This window comes from Myxine glutinosa, chromosome 8 (genome assembly GCF_964187855.1).
Source record: "Myxine glutinosa chromosome 8, kmMyxGlut1.1, whole genome shotgun sequence".
Taxonomy (NCBI): Eukaryota; Metazoa; Chordata; class Myxini; order Myxiniformes; family Myxinidae; genus Myxine; species Myxine glutinosa.
In genome coordinates, this window is record NC_136268.1 from 142284050 (window position 1) to 142308215 (window position 24166).

Sequence of the window (24166 nt, forward strand, 5' to 3'; positions counted from 1 at the left end):
TTCTTGCACGTTATCTATTTTCAGGGTTTTGCACATTTCTCCACATTAAATATGCAAAACATTATGTTGAGAAGCCAATTGATGAGTTTCTAAAGAGTAGACAACCCTTTTGCAAGGGTTACTGCGGTTACATCTTGTGCAGGTGATGAATGTGCAGGTGTTGAACAAACCTTGTGCAGGTGGTGAATTGTTTTGTTTTTATTTTGAATTTTTGAGTGGCATTTTGACAATTTTTGTGTATTTAACCGGATTATTTGCTTTTATATTTTTATTACGAGTTGATCTTTATTCTCTTTGAATCGCTGCAAAAAAAATAAAGGTGCATATAACCGGATTATATGTATTTTTTTTATTCCAAGTTCTTGTTTATAGTCTTTGAAATCTCTGTAAAAAAAAAAAGTGAAAATCGTCAAATATCTTCGCTGATTGCGTTATCTTTTTTTGTGAGGAATACTTTTTCTTCTCGACAGAGGAGAGGGTATCTGATTTGGGTCTGTTTGTCTGCACAGAATGTGAGTAGTTGCATTAATTACATTAGACCCCCATCGACCCCTTTATAGCACTACAACCTCACCCCCATTACACCATTTAGATAACGATATCTTGGTAATATACGGATCATTATTTAGTCATTGAAAGTTGTGACTAGTACTAATATCAACCCCCCACCCCCCATTGGCAAGCACCTCAGTTCCAAGTGTAGAAGTATAAAACTTCTAAGTAAGCGAGTTATCGCGGGCATTCCAATTGAAACCTGTCCCTCGTCCTCTTAATTAATAAAATGCATTGTAATGACAACAAACTCCGATGTATTGTTAATGAGATAGAAATAGTTCAGTTCTTTGATGAATCTTAAGGTGGGTTTTCACGGGACACGCGAACGATGCGAATGTCGAAAAAATGGCAAAGTCCAACAATCGTATTTTAGGCTCCAAAAGTTCGCCAAACATGCGCGGGGGTTCGGAAGCGTCGTCAATTGTTCGCAGGAGTCGTTTTTTGTTCGGCGGGAATTTGAAACTTTTTTGAAATTTGAAATTTTTGAAATTTTGAATTTCAAAGCTTTCAAAGCTGAATTTCAAAGCTTTGAAAAGCTTCGGATATGAAATCTTTCCTCTTCTCCAATGGCTTGATCTCTGATCATCAATTTGGTTTCAGACCAGGTCACTCTACTCTGGACATGCTGCTTCTGCTGTCTCAACAATGGATGGAGGTCCTCAATGCCAAACAGGAAATCCGAGCTGTCTCCCTTGACATATCACGTGCCTTCGATACGGTCTGGCACCCAGCTCTGCTCACCAAACTCTCCTCCTATGGTATCCATGGAAATCTCCATGCATGGCTTGCGAACTTCCTCTCTGGTCGTAGTCAACGTGTGGCCCTGAATGGATTTCTCTCATCTCCCCTTCCTGTTCAGGTTATATATATATATTTATTTTCCCCTTCCTGTTCAGGCTGGAGTTCCCCAAGGCAGTGTTCTGGGCCCTGTGCTTTTTCTGGTCTTTATCAATGATCTCTCAGACTCTCTGGAAAATCCTCTCTATCACTTTGCTGATGACTCCACTCTCTGCCGCTCCATTCCTCTTCCCTCAGATCGGCAGTCTGCAGCCTCCTCACTCTCTGAAGACCTGGACAAAATCACAGCCTGGTCAAACAAGTGGAACATGTCTTTCAATCCTGACAGATCTCACACTCTTACTATGTCTCTCCGAAAAGATCGACTGGACAACCCTGCCATCTACTTTCTCAACAATCCTCTCCAAGAAGTTCTGTCGCTCAAGCTTTTGGGTCTCACTATCTGCCATGATCTTTTTTTGGAAAACCACATTTCCAAGCTGGCCTCCAAAGCCAGTCGCCGACTGGGCATCCTCCGTCGTGCGAAGTCCTTCCTTGGCACACCTGAGCTCCTCACCACATACAAGGCTTTCATCCGCAGCTCAATGGAATACTGTTCTCCCCTCTGGGCCGGTGCTCCTGCCTCACACCTAGCTCGGCTTCACGCTGTTGAAACCAAAGCTTTCAGAATCAATGGAATCTCCCACGATGAAGATATCTCTTAGGGCCTTTCACTCACTCACCGCAGGCAGGTAGGTGGTCTTTCTGTCTTCTACCGACTCCTCTCCGGCCTTGCTCCCCCAGCTCTCTCTGTGCTCTGTCCCCCAAATATTCCTACAGGTCGCACAAGATCTGCCAGCAACCCTCTGATGGTTAAACTGCCGAAATCTCGGCTCTCTGCTCACCTTCACTCTTTCATTCCTCTTTTCTCCCGTCTCTGGAACAAACTCCCACACTCCCTTCAATCCCACTCCTCCCTCCAGGTCTTTAAAACAGCTGTTCACCACCATCTCTTATCTTCCCCCATCCAAAACCTTGATCTTTTCTACCCCTGCTAATTCACCCCAGATCCACCTTGTTTGAAATTCCAACTTCTTTCCTGGAAGTCCTGGCAGTGTCCATATGTTTTATACCTCTCCCACACCCCCCTTCCCATGCCTCCCCCCCCCCCCCCAAAGCCCTATCCCTCCCACAGATCTCTCGATGTCTCGATGTCTCTCGGTCCCTGCTCTCAAATGTTGTTTGTGTCCTTCCCCCTCTCTCCCCATCTTGTCTACCGCTCCCGATGTTATATGTTTTATGTGTCGGTTTGTCTTTCTGTGTGATAAATTTTCGCTCTTTCACGAGCCTCGATGTTGTATACAAAACCAAAAAAAAAACGCAAATTAATAATTTTGTCAAAAGGTCAACGTCACATGAAATCATCAATTTTCATCCAATTGACCTGAAATTTAAATTTACCGTTTCAGTTTTGTCATATTTTCAACAAAGCTTTATGATGAGAATATGGAGACGATAAATTAATAATTTGGTCAAAAAGTCAAAAGTCAGCATCACGTAAAATCGTGCCTCTCCTCAGTGCCAGACGTGGCCAGACGGAAGCCTCTTCTCAGTGAAAGACACATGAAAGCCCGCTTGGAGTTTGCAAAAAAGCACCTAAAGGACTCTCAGACTGTGAGAAACAAGATTATGTGGTCTGATGAAACCAAGATTGAACTGTTTGAATTCCGTCTGGCCACTCTGCCATAAAGCCCAGATCGGTGGAGTTTTGCAGTGATGGTTGTCCTTCTGGAAGTTTCTCCCATCTCCACACAGGATCTCTGGAGCTCAGCCAGAGTGACCATCGGGTTCATGGTCACCTCTCTTACCAAGGCCCTTCTCCCCCGATTGCTCAGTTTGGCCGGGCGGCCAGCTCTAGGAAGAGTCCTGGTTGTTCCAAACCTCTTCCGTTTAAGAATTATGTATGCCACTGTGCTCTTGGGAACCTTCAATGCAGCAGAGATTTTTTTGTTGGCTTCCCCAGATCTGTGCCTCGACACAATCCTGTCTCTGAGCTCTGCAGGCAGTTCCTTCGACCTCATGGCTTGGTTTTTGCTATAATATGCATTGTCAGCTGTGAGACCTTATATAGACAGGTGTGTGCCTTTCCAAATCATGTCCAATCAATTGAATTCACCACAGGTGGACTCCAATCAAGGTGTAGAAACATCTCAAAGATGATCAAGAGAAATGGGAGGCACCTGAGCTAAATTTCAAGTGTCATAGCAAAGGGTATGAATACTAATGTCAATGTGATATTTCAGTTTTTCCTTTTTAATAAATTTGCAAAACTTTGTAAAATCCTGTTTTCTCTTTGTCGTTATGGCGTATTGAGTGTGGATTGATGAGGGAAAAAATGAATTTAAACGATTTCATCATAAGCCCGCAACATAACAAAATGTGAAAAAAGTGAAGGGGTCTGAATACACTACTCACAATAAGTTTTTTTTTTTTTTTTTTTTTTTTTTTTTTTTTTGTATACAATATCGAGGCTCGTGAAAGAGCGAACATTAATCACACAGAAAGACAAACCGACACATAAAACATATAACATAGGGAGCGGTAGACAAGATGGGGAGAGAGGGGGAAGGACACAAACACAACATTTGAGAGCAGGGACCGAGAGACATGGAGACATCGAGAGATCTGAGAGAGGGCGAGGGCTTTGGGGGGGGGGGGCGTGGGAAGGGGGCAGTGGGAGAGGTATAAAACATACGGACACTGCCAGGACTTCCAGGAAAGAAGTTGGAATTTCAAACAAGGTGGATCTGGGGTGAATTAGCGGGGGTAGAAAAGATCAAGGTTTTGGATGGGGGAAGATAAGAGATGGTGGTGAACAGCTGTTTTAAAGACCTGGAGGGAGGAGTGGGATTGAAGGGAGTGAGGGAGTTTGTTCCAGAGGCGGGAGAAAAGAGGAATGAAAGAGTGAAGGTGAGCGGAGAGCCGAGATTTCGGCAGTTTAACCATCAGAGGGTTGCTGGCAGATCTTGTGCGACCTGTAGGAATATTTGGGGGACAGAGCACAGAGAGAGCTGGGGGTGCAAGGCCGGAGAGGAGTCGGTAGAAGACAGAAAGACCACCTACCTGCCTGCGGTGAGTGAGTGAAAGGCCCTCAGAGATAGCTTCATCGCGGGAGATTCCAATAATTCTGAAAGCTTTGGTTTCAACAGCGTGAAGCCGAGCTAGGTGTGAGGCAGGAGCACCGGCCCATAGGGGAGAACAGTATTCCATTGAGCTGCGGATGAAAGCCTTGTATGTGGTGAGGAGCTCAGGTGTGCCGAGGAAGGACTTCGCACGACGGAGGATGCCCAGTCGGCGACTGGCTTTGGAGGCCAGCTTGGAAATGTGGTTTTCCCAAGAAAGATCATGGCAGATAGTGAGACCCAAAATCTTGAGCGACAGAACTTCTTGGAGAGGATTGTTGAGAAAGTAGATGGGAGGGTTGTCCAGTCGATCTTTTCGGAGAGACATAGTAAGAGTGTGAGATTTGTCAGGATTGAAAGACATGTTCCACTTGTTTGACCAGTCTGTGATTTTGTCCAGGTCTTCTGAGAGTGAGGAGGCAGCAGACTGCCGATCTGAGGGAAGAGGAATGGAGCGGCAGAGAGTGGAGTCATCAGCAAAGAGATAGAGAGGATTTTCGAGAGAGTCAGAGAGATCATTGATGAAGACCAGAAAAAGCACGGGGCCCAGAACACTGCCTTGGGGAACTCCAGCCTGAACAGGAAGAGGAGATGAGAGAAACCCATTCAGGGCCACACGTTGACGACGACTAGAGAGGAAGTCCGCCAGCCATGCGTGGAGATTTCCATGGATACCAAAGGAGGAGAGTTTGGTGAGCAGAGCGGGGTGCCAGACCGTGTCGAAGGCACGTGATATGTCGAGGGAGACAGCTCTAATTTCCTGTTTGGCATTGAGGACCTCCATCCATTGTTGAGACAGCAGAAGCAGCATGTCCAGAGTAGAGTGACCTGGTCTGAAACCAAATTGATGATCAGAGATCAAGCCATTGGAGAAGAGGAAAGATTTCATATCAGAAGCAATGATGGATTCCATGACTTTGCTGATAATTGGGAGAAGGCTGATTGGTCTGTAGTTGCTAGGATCTGTTTTTGCACCTTTTTTGTGCAAAGCGGTGATGTTGGCTGATTTCCAAGCAGATGGCAGTTGACCTTGAGCAAAAGAGAGGGTGAAGAGAACAGAGAGAGGGTGAGATAGAGCAGCAGAGCAGGATTTTAGGACCCGTGGGCTGATGCCGTCGGGTCCAGTTGCAGAATCAGAGTCGAGGGTTGACAGAAACTTTTCCACCTTGTCAGGAGGAAAGGACACGGAGTCCAGGAGCAGCAGGGTACGACTGGGTATGGTGGGTACAGAGAGGGATGGGTTTGGGACACAATATTTAGAGGCAAACACAGAGTTGAGGCATTCAGCTTTTTCACGTGCGGAGTCAGCTGTGTAGCCGTTTGAGGTAAGGGAGGGGATGGAGGGGGAACAAACACCAGAAACAGATTTGACCAGACGCCACCAGGATTTGGAAGAGGGAGACAGATAAGAGAGTTCGGTCTTGAGAACGGAGAGATATTGTTTCCTGGCTCTCCTGAGGGTGGACACACACTTGTTTCGGGCTTTGTGAAAGGAAATGAGATTTCCTTCCGTTGGATTTGCTTTCCAGGAGACGAAGGCAAGTTGTTTCTGGGCAACAGCCTCACCACAAGATTCCGTGTACCATGGACGGGAGGAAGGGTATGACAACTGAAGACGAGATGGGATAAATCTGTGCATGAGAGAGAGCAATTTACTTTGGAAGAATTCCCAGGATGAGTTGATGTCAGAGGTGGTAGAGATGGGAGACCAGTCCAGATGATTGATGGCTGCTTGAAGACCGTGCCAGTTGGCCTGAGTGAAATGCCAGACTCGTCGACGCTGAGCAGGCTCCCTGAGGATGGTCAGAGAGATGTCCACTTTAACAAGGACATGATCAGATGTTCCGATCGGAGCAGAAGAAGAGCAGCAGACATTTTCAGGGAAGTTAGTCATAACCAAGTCCAGAAGAGAAGATGTTCCGTTGACTGAGATCCGGGTCGGGAAATTGACAGATTGTGGCAGTCCGAGTGAGTCGCAGAAGTCCTTTGCTGAGGAGCCATGGCTGGTGAGAGAGGTACCCACACCCAGCCAACTGGCATGATGACAGTTGAAATCACCACATATGAGGAAGAGAGAGTTGGGATGAGTAGATAGAAGTTGGTCCATATCATCAGACAGCGAGATGTAGATGGAGTCATCACTGTTTGGTGGACGGTACAACACACATATGAACAAGAGGTGGGAGCGAAGGGGAAGCCGTAGCCAGAGGTATTCCTGGGGGTGAGGTGGAGAGAGTGCAGTGCAGGGCGAGTGAGGAAGAGAGTTTTTGATAAAGATAGCAACCCCGCCTCCAGGACGAGGCTCAGGTCTATCATACCGGAGGAGGGAGTAGCCCGGGAGAGATACTATGGAATCAGAGACATCATAAAGGAGGAAAGTTTCTGTTAAGCAGATCACGTCTGGTTTGACAGAAGCAACCTGTATGGAGAGATCGGTTAAGTTTGAACGAAGGCCCCGGATGTTTGAGGTCCATACCGTTAATGAAGAGGAAGGGGGAGCATCAGATACAGAACAGGGGGGAGGAGGGGTAGGGTAAGATGTGGAAGAGGTGGAAGAGGTAGGGAGAGCTGTTGAAGGTGTGTCAGAGATTTCAGAATAGCTCGGAGAAAGGGAAGGATGGGGCGGACAAAAGGTTTGATGGTGATTGGGTGAGCCACAATGAGGTGTTATTTGAGGAGGGGGAAGAGAGAGGCAGAAGGTTGGGGGAGATGGAGGTGAGAGTTTGAAGGGGGAAGAAGCGGGGAGGACGCTTTGAGGAGGGGGAGTGAGCGGGGGGAAATTGAGAAGCAATGAGGGTGGGGAGATTTGAAGGGGAGGGGTGAGGGGGGAGTTTGGGAGGGAAGGGACAAGGGGAGGGATTTGAAAGGGATGGGATATGGGGGAGATTTGGAGGGGAGGGGTGAGGCAGGAGTCTAGGGTGGGAGGGGCGAGGGGGCATCTTGGCGGGGAGGGGTGAGGGGGTAGTTTAGGAGGGAGGGGGCAAGGGGGGAGATTTGAAAGGGATGGGTGATGGGGAAGATTTGGAGGGGAGGGGTGATGGGGAAGATTTGGAGGGGAGGGGTTATGGGGAAGATTTGGAGGGGAGGGGTGAGATTGGATTTTTGAAAGTGTACGATTTATGGGAAACGAACATTTATTGCAAAATGAGTTTCTTGTGACCTTCGAGTTAAAAATACGTTTAAGGACGCTGGATGGAGGATGGAGTGCAGGAGAGTTTAGGGAATGTAGAACAAAGGCACTATAGGAGATGGATATTTTTTTGGGATGAATTGATTTGGTGAGCAAGTCGAAAGCAGCCTTTTAAAGAAGAAGAAGAAAAAGGTGTTATAAAATATGACGGAATACATAACTTGAGGGGAAAGTGTAAACATTGAAGGTTAATGAGTGAAAACTATCTGGGGAAATGGGGGAGAAACACGTGGTCGAAGAACGAACGAACGAATAAGAATGAATAAACGAATGAGAACAGAGAAGGAAATGTTTTTTTGTTTTTTTTTTTGAGTTGAGATTTACACAAGGAAGTAGGCTATGGGTGAAAAGACTGGGAATACAGAGAACGAAAGTTATTGGATCACAAACGACGGACCACTGAGAGAAAAACAAAGCCTCAAGGTTGTACAGTGCACACTGTACAAGGCCTTGCTCGCGACACGGCAAACAGACGATCAATTTATGAAAGATAAACACCGAGAAACAACCAAAGTTGCACACAATAACTTCACACACCGAAAGATAAATACAGTTTCGACAAAATACAATTGTAAACAGACTTAACTTCGAAAAACGTGGAGACCGTGTGGAGCTTCGAAAATCCCTGCCGCCGTCTCCAAGATCTCGCGAGATCGGGATATTGGGATATTGTGGGAGTGAGGGATATTGTGGGAGTGAGTTTATTTTTTTTATAGGGGTTAGGGTTATGGTATTTAAATCAAGAATGCTGTGTTTTTCACACTCATTAATAACCATAGAAGTAGGACCAACAACGTTTTTCAACATAATTAAAACACAAAATCATCCACACCGAAGAACCTGCCAATATCCCTAACTTATTGTGAGTAGTGTACTTTCTGATTGCACTGTATATATTATATATTATAATCTGAAGAAATGGAAGAAGAAGCAGAGGAAACTATTTATCAAACGACAGGATATGGAGAGTCTTCTCTCTCAGATCCACCCAAAGGCAGTTTGGAGAATGAACAGGAAGGGAGACCGTCAGGTAGTAAACCCAGCATGGTAAAGATAAACAACCTAGAGGTATCTGACTTGACAGGGCCAAACGATACTGTGATGTTGGTTCCTGAGAAAATGCATCCAATAATAACAACTGCAACGAAGCTTCAAAATAAACCAGGGATTGAAACATCTACAAGAGCAGTTCTGAACCGAAGGATTAACACCGAAGTTTCAAAGGATTCTGAAGTAGCATTCATCGGTGGGACAGACAGAGAGAGGGAACCAGACACACAAGCATCAATAAAGTTGCTGGCACTGACCGACATCTCAGGTGATGTCACTTCACTCACTGTTGGCGCAGAAAGGGGAATAGTTGAGCACATCTCTATTTTACCACCCCAAAAGGTTGGATCTCCTATACCAACTGAGGAGGAGGCATCCATTCCCACAGGTGAAGCAACGTCCGCCGCATCAGAGCCAAAGGAGCGTTCCTCTGCGCCAGAAGATTATGCCAAGTCAGCCTTGAGAGACGACATGGCAGAAGACTTGACACATTGTACAAGTACACCAAAGGAGAAGGATCTTGAACCTCCAGACAGCGATGATGAGGAAAGTATTGGTGATGGGGAAGACTATCAAGGGTCACTGACTGGTTTAGAGACAGACCTACCTGCAGGACGCCATTCCTGCATTCCCAGCCAGGAAATACTCGAGTAAAGCTTGCATAGCAGGAAGAAAGTGGAAAATGCGCTGAAACGGTGGAAAGATTATGACTTGCTAGTGCATTCCTTGTATGTGCTAAGGAGAGAGGGACATAAAACAAGGACTTCAGGCTCGGCCGAACAAGCCCAAGTCAGGAAGTTTCTAGCAAAGCTGTTGAGTTATGGGCCTGAATATAAATTAGTTTAGGAGGATGAATTTCACAGAAACAAAACTCTCAATACAATAATGACATCAAACTTACGACTAGGATCATTGAATGTCAATGGCTGTAAGGATGCATTCCGTGTGCACCAGGTATTGTCATTCTGTGTGAAGGAAAAACTTGAAGTAACCTTTCTGCAGGAAACCCACACGACCCCAGAGGCTGCATCACGATGGGAAAACCAATGGGAAGGCTTGGCCTTTTTCAGTCACCTAACGGACACATCTTGTGGAGTGGCTACCCTCTTTTCACCAAAGAGGAAACCTGAAATACTTGTCGTAAAGGAAGCCAGTGTGGGGCGGTTGCTACATATAAAAGCAAAGTTTGAAGAATTTGTTGTCAATTTCGTCAACATTTATGCACCTTGTGTAGGAGTTGCAAGGGGGGTTTTCTTCAACCGGTTGCAGAGATTCATGCTCACCTTGCCTGGTGAAGAGTGTGTAATTCTTGGAGGAGACTTTAATTGCACTCTAAACCCCTCCCTTGATCGAATAGGTCAGGAGCCGCATAATCCCTCTGTAAGAATATTACAACAAACCATAACACTGTTAAACTTGAGGGATACTTGGCACATACAACACCCCACAGACAGAACATTCACGTATTCGAGTATCAGAGGTGGTCATATATCACAATCCCGGCTCGATAGAATTTACGTGTCTCACCGTTGGTGTAATAGTGTCAATGACTCTGGCATAAAAGTTGCCCATTTCACAGATCACAACTTGGCCTGGAATAAGTTTTCCCGTGCGGAAACAAGGCGAGGCCCTGGCTTGTGGCACCTGAACAATGCTTTAAGTCAGGATGAAGCCTTTTTGTCAATCTTTTTGAATTTTTGGCAAGCCTGGAGGAATTAAAAAGGAGATTTTTGCTCACTTGGATTCTGGTGGGATGTAGGCAAGGTACGATTGAAATTGCTGTGTCAGGAATACTTGCATGGATCGAGCAAAACACTTGGGGTAGGGATCAAAAGACTGGAAGAGGAACTGCTGCACCTTGAGAAGCACCTGGCCACACTGACCTCTACTGAACTGCAGGCATACCAAGAAAAAAAGAACACCCTTAAAGCATGTAGTCATGTGAAGGCACGAGGGGCGTATGTGCGCTCTTGTTTGCAGTTTATTTCTGAGGATGAATATGTCCTGAATTATCTCAAAGGAGTGGAAAAACGTAAAGGTCAATTCAGGACTATAGCGAGTGTTCTCGCAGAAGATGGTCTCTTGCTCAATGACTCTGAGGGTGTTCAAAAACGAATTGGAGCCTTTTATGCTCAGCTGTATTCGGGTAAGAGCACAGATGCAGGTGCAGGTGGCACTTTGTGGAGTAGTCTTCCTGAAGCCTCTGTAGAAGACCGGGAGCAGCTGGAGACTCCATTATCTCTGGAAGAATTGAAAACCGCCCTGCACAGCCTATCAATAGATAAATCCCCTGGCATGGATGGCTTATCATGTGAATTCTACACAAAAGTATGGGACTTGGTTGGACCTGATTACCTAAGCGTAGCTCAGGAAGCATGTGATACAGGTATAATGCCCCTTTCTTGGCATCGAGCGATTCTGGTCTTGATTCCCAAGGAGGGTGACTTGAGAAACTTGAAGAATTACCGCCCTGTGTCTCTGCTGTGTGTGGATTATAAGGTCATGGCTAAAATGTTGTCACTCCGTCTCGGACCAGTCCTGACAAAATTAGTCAGCCCGGACCAATCTTGTGCCATTCCAGGCAGGACAATACATGACAACATATTCCTTGTCAGAGACCTGATACAGTATGCGGACATGACTCGGACTCAAGTCGGATTTCTTTCCTTGGATCAGGAGAAAGCCTTTGACCAGATTAACCATGAGTATCTGTTTGAAACCTTGCTAACATTTGGGTTGGGGAGGAGATTTGTAGGCATGATTCAGACGTTGTACATGTCGGCAGAATGCCTAGTTAAAGTCAACGGTTTCTTGCTCACGCCCTTTCCATTTGAGAGAGGAATAAGACAAGGATGTCCCCTGTCCGGCCAATTATATTCCCTATGTATCGAATCCTTCCTTTGTTTGATGAGAAGAAGGCTAACTGGCACTGTGGTGCCACACAACAGGGTCAACCTCAAACTTTCTGCATATGCAGATGATGTTCTCGTGTTTGCCAGTAATGCAAGGGATATGCAAATAGTTTATGATTGTCAGCAGGTCTATTCAGCAGCATCGTCTGCTACAATCAATTGGAGGAAAAGCTCGGGGCTTCTAATTGGACAAATGCAGGTAAAGGAGTTACCAACACTTTTTCAGAAATTGACCTGGAGTCGCAATGAGCTCTTCTGTCAAACCAGACGTGATCTGCTTAACAGAAACTTTCCTCCTTTATGATGTCTCTGATTCCATAGTATCTCTCCCGGGCTACTCCCTCCTCCGGTATGATAGACCTGAGCCTCGTCCTGGAGGCGGGGTTGCTATCTTTATCAAAAACTCTCTTCCTCACTCGCCCTGCACTGCACTCTCTCCACCTCACCCCCAGGAATACCTCTGGCTACGGCTTCCCCTTCGCTCCCACCTCTTGTTCATATGTGTGTTGTACCGTCCACCAAACAGTGATGACTCCATCTACATCTCACTGTCTGATGATATGGACCAACTTCTATCTACTCATCCCAACTCTCTCTTCCTCATATGTGGTGATTTCAACTGTCATCATGCCAGTTGGATGGGTGTGGGTACCTCTCTCACCAGCCATGGCTCCTCAGCAAAGGACTTCTGCGACTCACTGGGACTGACACAATCTGTCAATTTCCCGACCCGGATCTCAGTCAACGGAACATCTTCTCTTCTGGACTTGGTTATGACTAACTTCCCTGAAAATGTCTGCTGCTCTTCTTCTGCTCCGATCGGATCATCTGATCATGTCTTTGTTAAAGTGGACATCTCTCTGACCATCCTCAGGGAGCCTGCTCAGCGTCGACGAGTCTGGCATTTCACTCAGGCCAACTGGCACGGTCTTCAAGCAGCCATCAATCATCTGGACTGGTCTCCCATCTCTACCACCTCTGACATCAACTCATCCTGGGAATTCTTCCAAAGTAAATTGCTCTCTCTCATGCACAGATTTATCCCATCTCGTCTTCAGTTGTCATACCCTTCCTCCCGTCCATGGTACACGGAATCTTGTGTTGAGGCTGTTGCCCAGAAACAACTTGCCTTCGTCTCCTGGAAAGCAAATCCAACGGAAGGAAATCTCATTTCCTTTCACAAAGCCCGAAACAAGTGTGTGTCCACCCTCAGGAGAGCCAGGAAACAATATCTCTCCGTTCTCAAGACCGAACTCTCTTATCTGTCTCCCTCTTCCAAATCCTGGTGGCGTCTGGTCAAATCCGTTTCTGGTGTTTGTTCCCCCTCCAACCCCTCCCTTACCTCAAACGGCTACACAGCTGACTCCGCACGTGAAAAAGCTGAATGCCTCAACTCTGTGTTTGCCTCTAAATCTTGTGTCCCAAACCCATCCCTCTCTGTACCCACCATACCCAGTCGTACCCTGCTGCTCCTGGACTCCGTGTCCTTTCCTCCTGACAAGGTGGAAAAGTTTCTGTCAACCCTCGACTCTGATTCTGCAACTGGACCCGACGGCATCAGCCCACGGGTCCTAAAATCCTGCTCTGCTGTTCTATCTCACCCTCTCTCTGTTCTCTTCACCCTCTCTTTTGCTCAAGGTCAACTGCCATCTGCTTGGAAATCAGCCAACATCACCGCTTTGCACAAAAAAGGTGCAAAAACAGATCCTAGCAACTACAGACCAATCAGCCTTCTCCCAATTATCAGCAAAGTCATGGAATCCATCATTGCTTCGGATATGAAATCTTTCCTCTTCTCCAATGGCTTGATCTCTGATCATCAATTTGGTTTCAGACCAGGTCACTCTACTCTGGACATGCTGCTTCTGCTGTCTCAACAATGGATGGAGGTCCTCAATGCCAAACAGGAAATTAGAGCTGTCTCCCTCGACATATCACGTGCCTTCGACACGGTCTGGCACCCCGCTCTGCTCACCAAACTCTCCTCCTTTGGTATCCATGGAAATCTCCATGCATGGCTGGCGGACTTCCTCTCTAGTCGTCGTCAACGTGTGGCCCTGAATGGGTTTCTCTCATCTCCTCTTCCTGTTCAGGCTGGAGTTCCCCAAGGCAGTGTTCTGGGCCCCGTGCTTTTTCTGGTCTTCATCAATGATCTCTCTGACTCTCTCGAAAATCCTCTCTATCTCTTTGCTGATGACTCCACTCTCTGCCGCTCCATTCCTCTTCCCTCAGATCGGCAGTCTGCTGCCTCCTCACTCTCTGAAGACCTGCACAAAATCACAGACTGGTCAAACAAGTGGAACATGTCTTTCAATCCTGACAGATCTCACACTCTTACTATGTCTCTCCGAAAAGATCGACTGGACAACCCTCCCATCTACTTTCTCAACAATCCTCTCCAAGAAGTTCTGTCGCTCAAGCTTTTGGGTCTCACTATCTGCCATGATCTTTCTTGGGAAAACCACATTTCCAAGCTGGCCTCCAAAGCCAGTCGCCGACTGGGCATCCTCCGTCGTGCGAAGTCCTTCCTCGGCACACCTGAGCTCCTCACCACATACAAGGCTTTCATCCGCAGCTCAATGGAATACTGTTCTCCCCTATGGGCCGGTGCTCCTGCCTCACACCTATCTCGGCTTCACGCTGTTGAAACCAAAGCTTTCAGAATTATTGGAATCTCCCGCGATGAAGCTATCTCTGAGGGCCTTTCACTCACTCACCGCAGGCAGGTAGGTGGTCTTTCTGTCTTCTACCGACTCCTCTCCGGCCTTGCACCCCCAGCTCTCTCTGTGCTCTGTCCCCCAAATATTCCTACAGGTCGCACAAGATCTGCCAGCAACCCTCTGATGGTTAAACTGCCGAAATCTCGGCTCTCTGCTCACCTTCACTCTTTCATTCCTCTTTTCTCCCGCCTCTGGAACAAACTCCCTCACGCCCTTCAATCCCACTCCTCCCTCCAGGTCTTTAAAACAGCTGTTCACCACCATCTCTTATCTTCCCCCATCCAAAACCTTGATCTTTTCTACCCCCGCTAATTCACCCCAGATCCACCTTGTTTGAAATTCCAACTTCTTTCCTGGAAGTCCTGGCAGTGTCCATATGTTTTATACCTCTCCCACCGCCCCCTTCCCATGCCCCCCCCCCAAAGCCCTCGCCCTCTCTCAGATCTCTCGATGTCTCCATGTCTCTCGGTCCCTGCTCTCAAATGTTGTGTTTGTGTCCTTCCCCCTCTCTCCCCATCTTGTCTACCGCTCCCGATGTTATATGTTTTATGTGTCGGTTTGTCTTTCTGTGTGATTAATGTTCGCTCTTTCACGAGCCTCGATCTTGTATACAAAAAAAAAAAAAAAAAAAGCTCAAATATTTGGGGGTGCACTTGTCCACTTCCCATGGGTCCTCACCACTCATTAACTGGAACACTTTAGGGGACAAGATCGAAGCAAAGTTGAGAGACTGGAGTGGACTACGAAAAGTCCTGTCTCTGAGGGGAAAAACACTCCTTATTAAACAGTTTATAATTCCGAAGTTAGTATTCAGGCCCTCTTGCATAAGCACTCCAGAGGAGTTTCTGGTTAAGATGATACAGAGGAAGCTACTGGACTACTTTTGGAATGGTAAACACTGGGTTTCCCTGGGCATTCTGAGCTTGCCTTTTGCAGAAGGTGGACAGTCTTTTCCCTGCCTTCGAAGCCACTACCACGCATCCAGGCTGAAGACCATACAACGTTACCTACATGTGAACCCTGCACCGCAATGGTGCTCACTGGCATCATACTTCTTCAGCAAAGTGCTCAATTTTGGGTACAAAAGGAACCTTTTCATCATTACATCTCAGAGCCTGTCTAGTGCTACATTGCCTCTTTTTATCAAGAAATGCTGAAGGCTTGGAATGTAGTCGACGTACAAAGAACAGTTCCTTATCCAGGCAAGGACCTGCTAGAAGAACCACTCATTCTCAACCCTCTTCTACAGGGCCCAACTCTGGCTTCCTTTTCAGTAAGAAGGAGCCTCTTAGCTGGTAGCATATCCACAGTGGGAGACCTTCTGAACGATGGTAAGAGAAGGCATATTTTACCCAAGGAACTCGCAGCGAAAATGGGCCTGAGGACAATCAGGATCCCCTCCAGGATACTTGAAGAGGTCAAAAGCTCCTTGCCTCCCGATTGTCTGGAATATGTAGAGAACTCCAAAGAGGGTGATGGATCTGGGCAGATGTCCATCGGTAACTCCATGGATTTTAAAATCCGACCACGATGTTGCGAGCTCTCTCAGCCAATACCTGCAAACAATATGAGTAAGACCCCTGGCACAGTGGAAATGTCGTTCTGTGGGCTATCAAGGAAAAATATATACCTGCTAGTGATCCACTCGCTCCATTATATAGCTCTTGCAACCCGACTGGATACTCCCTGGCGTGAGATTCCTCCACTTCTTTTGACTGTTCATCCACGTTGGGATTCACTCTATCTCTACCCAACGCCAAGAATGATGGCAGACTTAAGTTGGAGGTTGCTACATGGCGCACTGAGCTCTGGATCTATGATGCGGCATTTCACTAACTTCCCAGAGGATTGCTGCTTTCGTGGTGAGAGGGAAACTAAATTTCACATATACCTTCAATGCCACCGTCTTGAACCAGTGTTCTTACTGATGAAAAATCTTCTCTTGCGCTTCTGGCTTCATTTCTCTCCAACACTTTTTATCATCGGGCACCCGGTAAAGAAACTAAGCAAGTCACGTGATCTCCTTGTTAACTTTATTTTAGCCTGTGGGGAAATGGCAATATATAAAACCAGGAAGGCAAAAATTGAGAGAAATGTGGTGGAACACAGTTCTGTAGGTCTGAAGGGCTTAATACGCTCACGCATTATTTCTGAGTACAAGGCGGCAGAATATAGTAACACTGTTCAAAAGTTTAAGGAAACCTGGACTATAAATGATGCACTTTGTACGGTCTCTCCACAAGATACTTTGCTCTTATTTGTATAAATGTGTTATTTGGCATTCTTTTTTTGGTGTTCTTTGGCGTTCTTTTTTTGGTGTTCTTTTGCGTTCTTTTACCTTCCCCTTATCTATCTTGGTAGTGCTTTCTCTTCAAAATGCTCTACCTTGTCTACTGTAGTTCAAACCATCGACTTGCAGAGATGAGGAATCGAGCGACATTAAACTGGGAACATATGTTTGCCTGAGCTTGCATGAGCTCTGAACGCAAATCTCGATAACCTTTCCAACAAAAGCACTACTACGCTACTACTACTACTACTACTACTACTACTACTACTACTACTACTACTACTACTACTACTACTACTACTACTACTACTACTACTCTACTACTACTACTACTACTCTACTACTACTACTTTAATGCCCAATTATTCACACCTTCTTCTGGGGTCAGCAGAGAAAGTTATTTGCCAACACCTTTCACAAACTGCCTGTCAAGCCCAGACGTTCAACGACGCCTTGTCGACTCTTCATGAAAGAAAACAAGGAATCATTAATGTCCAACAACTAATGTTAACAGCCGGACCACCCTGCTTAACATGCACCTGAGGTACGGCACCCTTTGTCATGCAACATCTTACCTGTGAATCAATGCGATATTTGAAGAAATTCGATATTTTATCTTTGGATGGAGATGAGACAGGTAAAAGGCAAGTGTGCTACCTTTGCACCATCCTGTTGGACGATTTCCTGCAAACTACAAGGTGTTTTCCGAGAAATAACACCAATGAGTGTTGTTGAATATCTTTAGAGATTCAACTCCAGGGAAATTCTCAAACATTAAACAATCCTGTTGTATTTGAGGCTCAATATGTAGAGTGTCCACCACAGTAGCTTATACAGTACAAGCCCAGCAGTTTCTCGGAATGATGCAGATGGCTTGATGGTAGAAATCCTGTTCTCGTAGATTACATTCATTCCACTCCAAATTATTCCAGGCCAAGTGCATAAGCGTGATGCTGTCGTAATGCATCTTTAATCATCCCACACATGCTCGATTGAATTTGTATCGGAAGAACAATCTCCTCAAGGTAATAACAACTGTCTTGTGTCCAAGATACAGCTGAACAAAACGTCGTTGTCTGTCGGACATAGGCAGGACCAACAGCATCAGCAAATAACAAACGGAACTACGCAGGAACCAATCCTCTTACAGCTGAAGAGTCAAATTACTGCCATAAAATATGAAACTTCCACACATAACAAATACAAAATGGTGTCACATCAATGCTTCGTAGAATAGAGCATATTGTGGCGGACACAAAAGCCCACTGGCGTGGTGACATCATTCCACGCACCAAGTGGGCGGTGGCCACGCCCGAGGGGTAGGCGTGGCCTCAGGATATACACCGGGTGACCAGCCCGGAAGAGTTCAGTGTTACAGTGTAGTCTTACAATAAAGACGTTCATATGTTACCGCTTGTCCGCTTCCTCCTTGCTCACAAGCAGCGCGCGTAACGCCGCGCTTTACTGGTGACCCTCGACGTTGGATCTGCCGGAGCGATCCTTCCACACGCGACGCCATCGCCATGGCCGCCTTCGTCAAACTTCCGGAATTTTGGGAGGCTCAGGCCGAAGTCTGGTTCGCCCAGGCCGAAGCCCAATTTCAGCTTCGGCACCTCACCGGCGATGACACGCGCTACTGCCACGTCGTCGCCTCCCTCGGGCCCGGCACGGCCGCTCGAGTTGTGTCCGTCCTTCGCCACCCACCGGACGGCCACAAGTACGAGGCACTCAAGCGGCTACTCCTAGCCACGTTCAGCCTCACGGACGACGCACGGGCCGACCGCCTCCTGGATCTCCCCGAGCTCGGTGAGACGTGCCCGTCGGTCCGAATGGACCATATGCTGTCACTGTTGGGCGACGAAGCCCCCGGTTCGCTATTCCGGGCGCTTTTCCGTCGCCAACTTCCAGCGCAGGTTCGCCTCGCGTTGGCCGGGACCGGGCTAACGGAACCCCGAGCATTGGCGGCCGAGGCGGACATGTACTTCGCCGCTTCGGACACGCGGGTGAGCGTTGGCGTGGCCGTCACGGCCTTCGACGCTGCTGTTCCACAGCATCATCTTCTACAGCACGCTGAGTTTCAGCAGCATGCTGATACGCACCTCGTGAACGCCGCCACGCCCCGCCCACCGCCACGGCGAAAACCGCCACCGTGGGGAAACCCGTCGACTCCACCGGCCTGGCGGAGCCAGCCGCGCTCCTCCAGCTCCACCACCTGGTGCTGGTTCCACGCCAAGTTCGGCCACGAAGCTCGGCGGTGTCATCCGCCGTGCTCCTTCAACGGGTCGGGAAACGCCCGGGCCGGCGCTCAATTGTGGCGATGAGCGCCGGCCGTTCGAGCAGCCTGCTGTTCATAACGGACACCTTCTCCAGGCGCCGTTACCTGTGCGACACGGGAGCACAGGTGAGTATCATTCCCGCCGGCACGTCAGACAAGCACGCCGCGGGTGGGGGCCCCGCGCTGCTTGCCGCGAACGGGACGCCCATCCGTACGTACGGAAAACGCTGCCTCTCTCTGCGGTTTGGAGGGCAGGTTTTCCGATGGACGTTCGTCACCGCCGACGTGCCCATGGCACTGCTTGGCGCGGACTTCCTGTGCGCTAATGGGCTCCTGGTCGACGTCAAGCGCAGACGGCTTGTCCAGGCCGAGACGTTCAGCTCGCTCGCATGTGCGTTGCCCAGCTCAACGAGCGGCTTGCCAAGCGGCTTGCCGAACGATTCGGTTCCGGCCACGTTGGTCTGTACGCTTCCGGCAGCGGACGCATTCACCCGCCTCCTCGCCAGCTTCCCGGCCCTCACGCGGCCCACCTTCTCGGCGGGGGCCGTCAAGCACGGGGTGGCCCATCACATCCCCACCGTCGGGCCACCGGTCTACGCCCGGGCACGCCGCCTCGAGCCGACGAAGCTGGCGGTGGCAAAAGCGGAGTTCGCTACCCTGGAGCGACTCGGCATCGTTCGGCGCTCAGAGAGCGCTTGGGCGTCGCCGCTGCACATCGTGCCGAAGCCCGGCGGGGGATGGCGACCGTGCGGGGACTATCGCCGTTTCAATGACGCCACGACTCCCGACCGCTACCCCGTCCCCCACATTCAGGACTTTTCCGCCCGTTTGGCGGGCAGGTCCTTCTTCTCGAAGGTGGACCTCATACGCGGCTACCATCAGGTCCCCGTCAGGCCGGAGGACGTCCCGAAGACGGCGGTCATCACGCCATTCGGACTCTACGAGTTCCTGCGCATGCCCTTCGGTCTGAAGAATGCGGCTCAGGCGTTCCAGCGACTGATGGACAGCGTCCTGCGCGACTTGGATTTTGTCTACGTCTACCTGGACGATATCCTCGTCGCCAGCGCGTCCCGCGAAGAGCACCTACGCCACCTCCGCACGCTCTTCGAACGCCTGGGCCAGCATGGCCTGATTGTGAACCCCGCAAAGTGCCGGTTCGGCGCCGCCACAATCGATTTTCTGGGGCACCGTGTCACCAGGCACGGAGCCGTCCCCCTGCCGGCCAAGGTGGAGGCGGTGAAGGGGTTTCCGCGCCCCCGCACGATCAGAGGGCTGCAGGAGTTCCTGGGCATGGTGAACTTTTACCATCGGTTCCTGCCCCGTATCGCCCAGCTCCTGCGCCCCCTGCACGAAGCTCTCCGAGGTAAGCCGGGCAAAGGCGACGTTACCTGGACCGAGCAGATGGACACGGCGTTCACGGGCGCGAAGCTCGCCTTGGCTAACGCCACCATGCTCGCGCACCCGGCGCCCGATGCACCGATCGCCCTCACCACCGACGCCTCGGACTACGCGGTGGGCGCGGTGCACGAGCAATGGGTGCGTGGAGCTTGGCAACCGCTGGCGTTCTTTAGCCGGCAGCTTCCCCCGCCCGAACGCCGTTACAGTACCTTCGACCGCGAGTTGCTCGGACTTCACTTGGCGGTCAGGCACTTCCGCCATCTGCTCGAGGGCCGGGCGTTCACTGCCTTCGTCGACCACAAGCCGCTGATCTTCGCGATGGGCAAGGTCACCGAGCCGTGGTCGGCCCGGCAGCAGCGTCACCTCTCGGCCGTGTCCGAGTACACGACGGACATCCAGCACGTCGCTGGGAAGGACAACCCGGTGGCGGATTGCCTTTCCCGGGCCGTCGCCCACGCAGTCCACCTCGGCATCGACTATGCCCGGATGGCAGCGGACCAGGCCGCTGACCCCGACGTCCAGGCCTTGCGGACCGCCGTCACGGGCCTCCGCGTCACCGAGGTGCCGTTCGACGGCGCGGGCACGGCCCTCTTGTGCGACGTCTCCCTCGGGCGTCCTCGCCCCATTGTGCCCGCGGGCTGGCAGCGCCAGGTGTTTGACGCCATCCACGGCCTTTCCCACCCGGGCGCGAGGGCCTCCCAAAGGCTGATCGCCGACAAGTTCGTCTGGCATGGCCTCCGCAAGGCCGTCCGCGGCTGGGCCAGGACATGCCTCGCATGCCAGCGCGCCAAGGTGCACCGGCACACCCAGGCCCCGTTGGCCCCGTTCACGGTGCCGGAACGCCGGTTTGACCACGTCCACGTGGACCTGGTGGGACCTCTGCCCCCCTCGCGGGGTTTCACCCACGTCCTCACCATGGTGGACCGCACCACCCGGTGGCCGGAGGCCGTGCCCTTGGCGTCGACAACGGCGGCCGATGTCGCGCAGGCTTTCATCGCCACCTGGGTCGCCCGGTTCGGCGCCCCCTCAGACATCTCATCCGACCGCGGCCCCCAGTTCACCTCGGAGCTCTAGGGGGCGGTTGCGCAGGGGCTCGGGGTCCGGCTGCACCGAACCACGGCCTACCACCCCCAGGCTAACGGCCTGTGTGAGCGATTTCACCGCTCATTGAAGGCCGCGCTCTGGGCCACCCTCCGCGACGGCGGCTGGGTCGACAGGCTCCCCTGGGTCCTGCTGGGCCTCCGGACGGCGCCCAAGGAGGACCTGCGCGCATCCGCGGCGGAGTTGGTCTTCGGGCAACCGCTGCGGGTGCCGGGCGAGTTCCTCCCCGACTCCACGGCACCATGGTCCGCGGCACAGCAGCGCTCCGCTCTGCAAGAGACCGCCCAGAGGTTCGCCCCGGTGCCAACGGCATGCCACGGGCACCCACCGACGCACGTCGCCCCGGAGCTTCGCACGGCGGAGTACGTCTTCGTCCGCCACGATGCCCATCGGACACCACTGCGGCCCCCGTACGACGGGCCTTTCCGCGTGCTGGAGACCGGGGCGAAGCACTTCACCCTGGACATCGGCGGTACTCCTGACCGCGTTTCGGTAGACCGCCTCAAGCCGGCCCACCTCGATGTGGACCATCCACCGCCAGTGGCCCGACCCCCACGTCGGGGCCGCCCTCCTGCGGGCGGACCCCCGGCACCGCCCAGCCCCGCCGCCACGGCGCCCCCCGGTCCTGCACCCATCCCAGGGGCAGCCAGGGGCATCCCACCTGGTATCCCTGCACCCCAGACGCCGCCGATCGCCAGGGGGCGCTTCGGCCGGGTCATTCGTTTGCCCCGCAAACTGGCCCTCCAGGTGCGCGGGAATTCTGGGGGGGCGCGTGTGGCGGACACAAAAGCCCACTGGCGTGGTGACATCATTCCACGCACCAAGTGGGCGGTGGCCACGCCCGAGGGGTAGGCGTGGCCTCAGGATATACACCGGGCGACCAGCCCGGAAGAGTTCAGTGTTACAGTGTAGTCTTACAATAAAGACGTTCATATGTTACCGCTTGTCCGCTTCCTCCTTGCTCACAAGCAGCGCGCGTAACGCCGCGCTTTAATATCATATTTGGAATATTTTGCCTTGCAGCTTCCGCTCCTCATAAAAGTGAGCTGTTCTTCAGGATGTGGAGTGATATTTTGCAATGACATTGTGAGTTCTTCATCTGATAAAAACAGGCTTGTTTGCCAACAGCCTCAAAACATTTCTCCACTTACATTGATAAGGCTTTCTCTGACAGAGGAAGAGGAAGCAATCAGCAGAATAGAGTTAAAATGTCTCACATCGATAAGAGTGGGGAAGGTTTTCAGCATAGAGGACCAAAGATGAGAACATTTCCTTATCTGTTGAGAAGAGATCGAAATGCCACACCAGTTCAACAGAATCTCCAGAATAATGGATGGAATCAACAGAACATTGATCGAAGTATGCTCACAGGTGTGGGAAGCAGGAGAAGATGGCATTTTGGGTGTTATACTTTTGTCATGGCATGAGGAGATCGTGGAGTATTAGGATGGAGAGAGGGTGTATGTGTGATGTATTTATATATCTATACAATAAGAAGAGCCGTTTGTGTTTGTCAGCATTTTTTCAGAGATGGTCAAACGGATCTTCATCAAACTCTCAGAGGTTCACAGGTGAGTGCCGAGGAGTGTTTTGGGCAAAAAAAAAAATTTGGGGGAAAGTTTGGAAAAAATAAGTTGGATTTGTTTTAAATCACTCTATGATGTCTAAGTCTTTATTGCTATGTGATAGTTAATATTATCAGGCCATCCTCTGCACAGCAGGAGACGGGGTTTTGTAATAGTGTGTGTGTGTGTGTGTGTGTGTGTGTGTGTGTGTGTGTGTGTGTGTCCGGGCTGTAACTTTTTTACCATTTGAGCTATTGTCCTCAAATTTTCAAAGCTTTATGATGATAATACGGAGAACGCCATTCTCTGGCCATTCTGGCCATCTGGCCACATCTCTCTGGCCATTCTCAGAGAGCCTCCTCAGCGTCGACGAGTCTGAAATTTCACTCAGGCCGACTGGGACGGTCTTCAAGCAGCCATCAATCATCTGGATTGGTCTCCCATCTCCACTGCCTCTGACATCAATTCTTCCTGGGAATTCTTCCAAAGCAAACTGCTCTCTCTCATGCACAGATTTATCCCATCTCGTCTTCAGTTGTCTTACCCTTCCTCCCGTCCATGGTACACGGAATCTTGTGGTGAGGCAGTTGCCCTGAAACAACTTGCCTTTGCCTCTTGGAAGGCTAATCCAACTGAAGGCAATCTCAGTTCCTTCCACCAAGCTCGGAACAAGTGTGTGTCTACCCTCAGAAGGTCCAGGAAGCAGTATCTCTCCACACTCAATAATGAACTCTCAAACCTGTCTCCTTCCTCCAAATCCTGGTGGCGTCTGGTCAAATCCGTTTCTGGTGTTTGTTCCCCTTCCATCCTCTCCCTTACCTCAAATGGTTACACACTTGACATCGCACGTGACAAAGCCGAATGCCTCAACTCTGTGTTTGCCTCAAAATATTGTGTCCCAAACCCATCTCTCTCTCTTCCCACCTTTCCCAGTCGAACCCAACTGCTCCTGGACTCTGTGTCCTTCTCTCCTGACAAGGTAGAGGAGTTTTTGTCAAATCTCGACTCTGATTCTGCAACTGGACCATATGGCACCAGCCCACGTGTCCTAAAAGCCTGCTCCCCTGCTCTATCTCACCCTCTCTCTGTTCTTTTCACCCTCTCTTTTGCTCAAGGTCATCTTTCAGCATCCTGGAAATCAGCAAGCATTA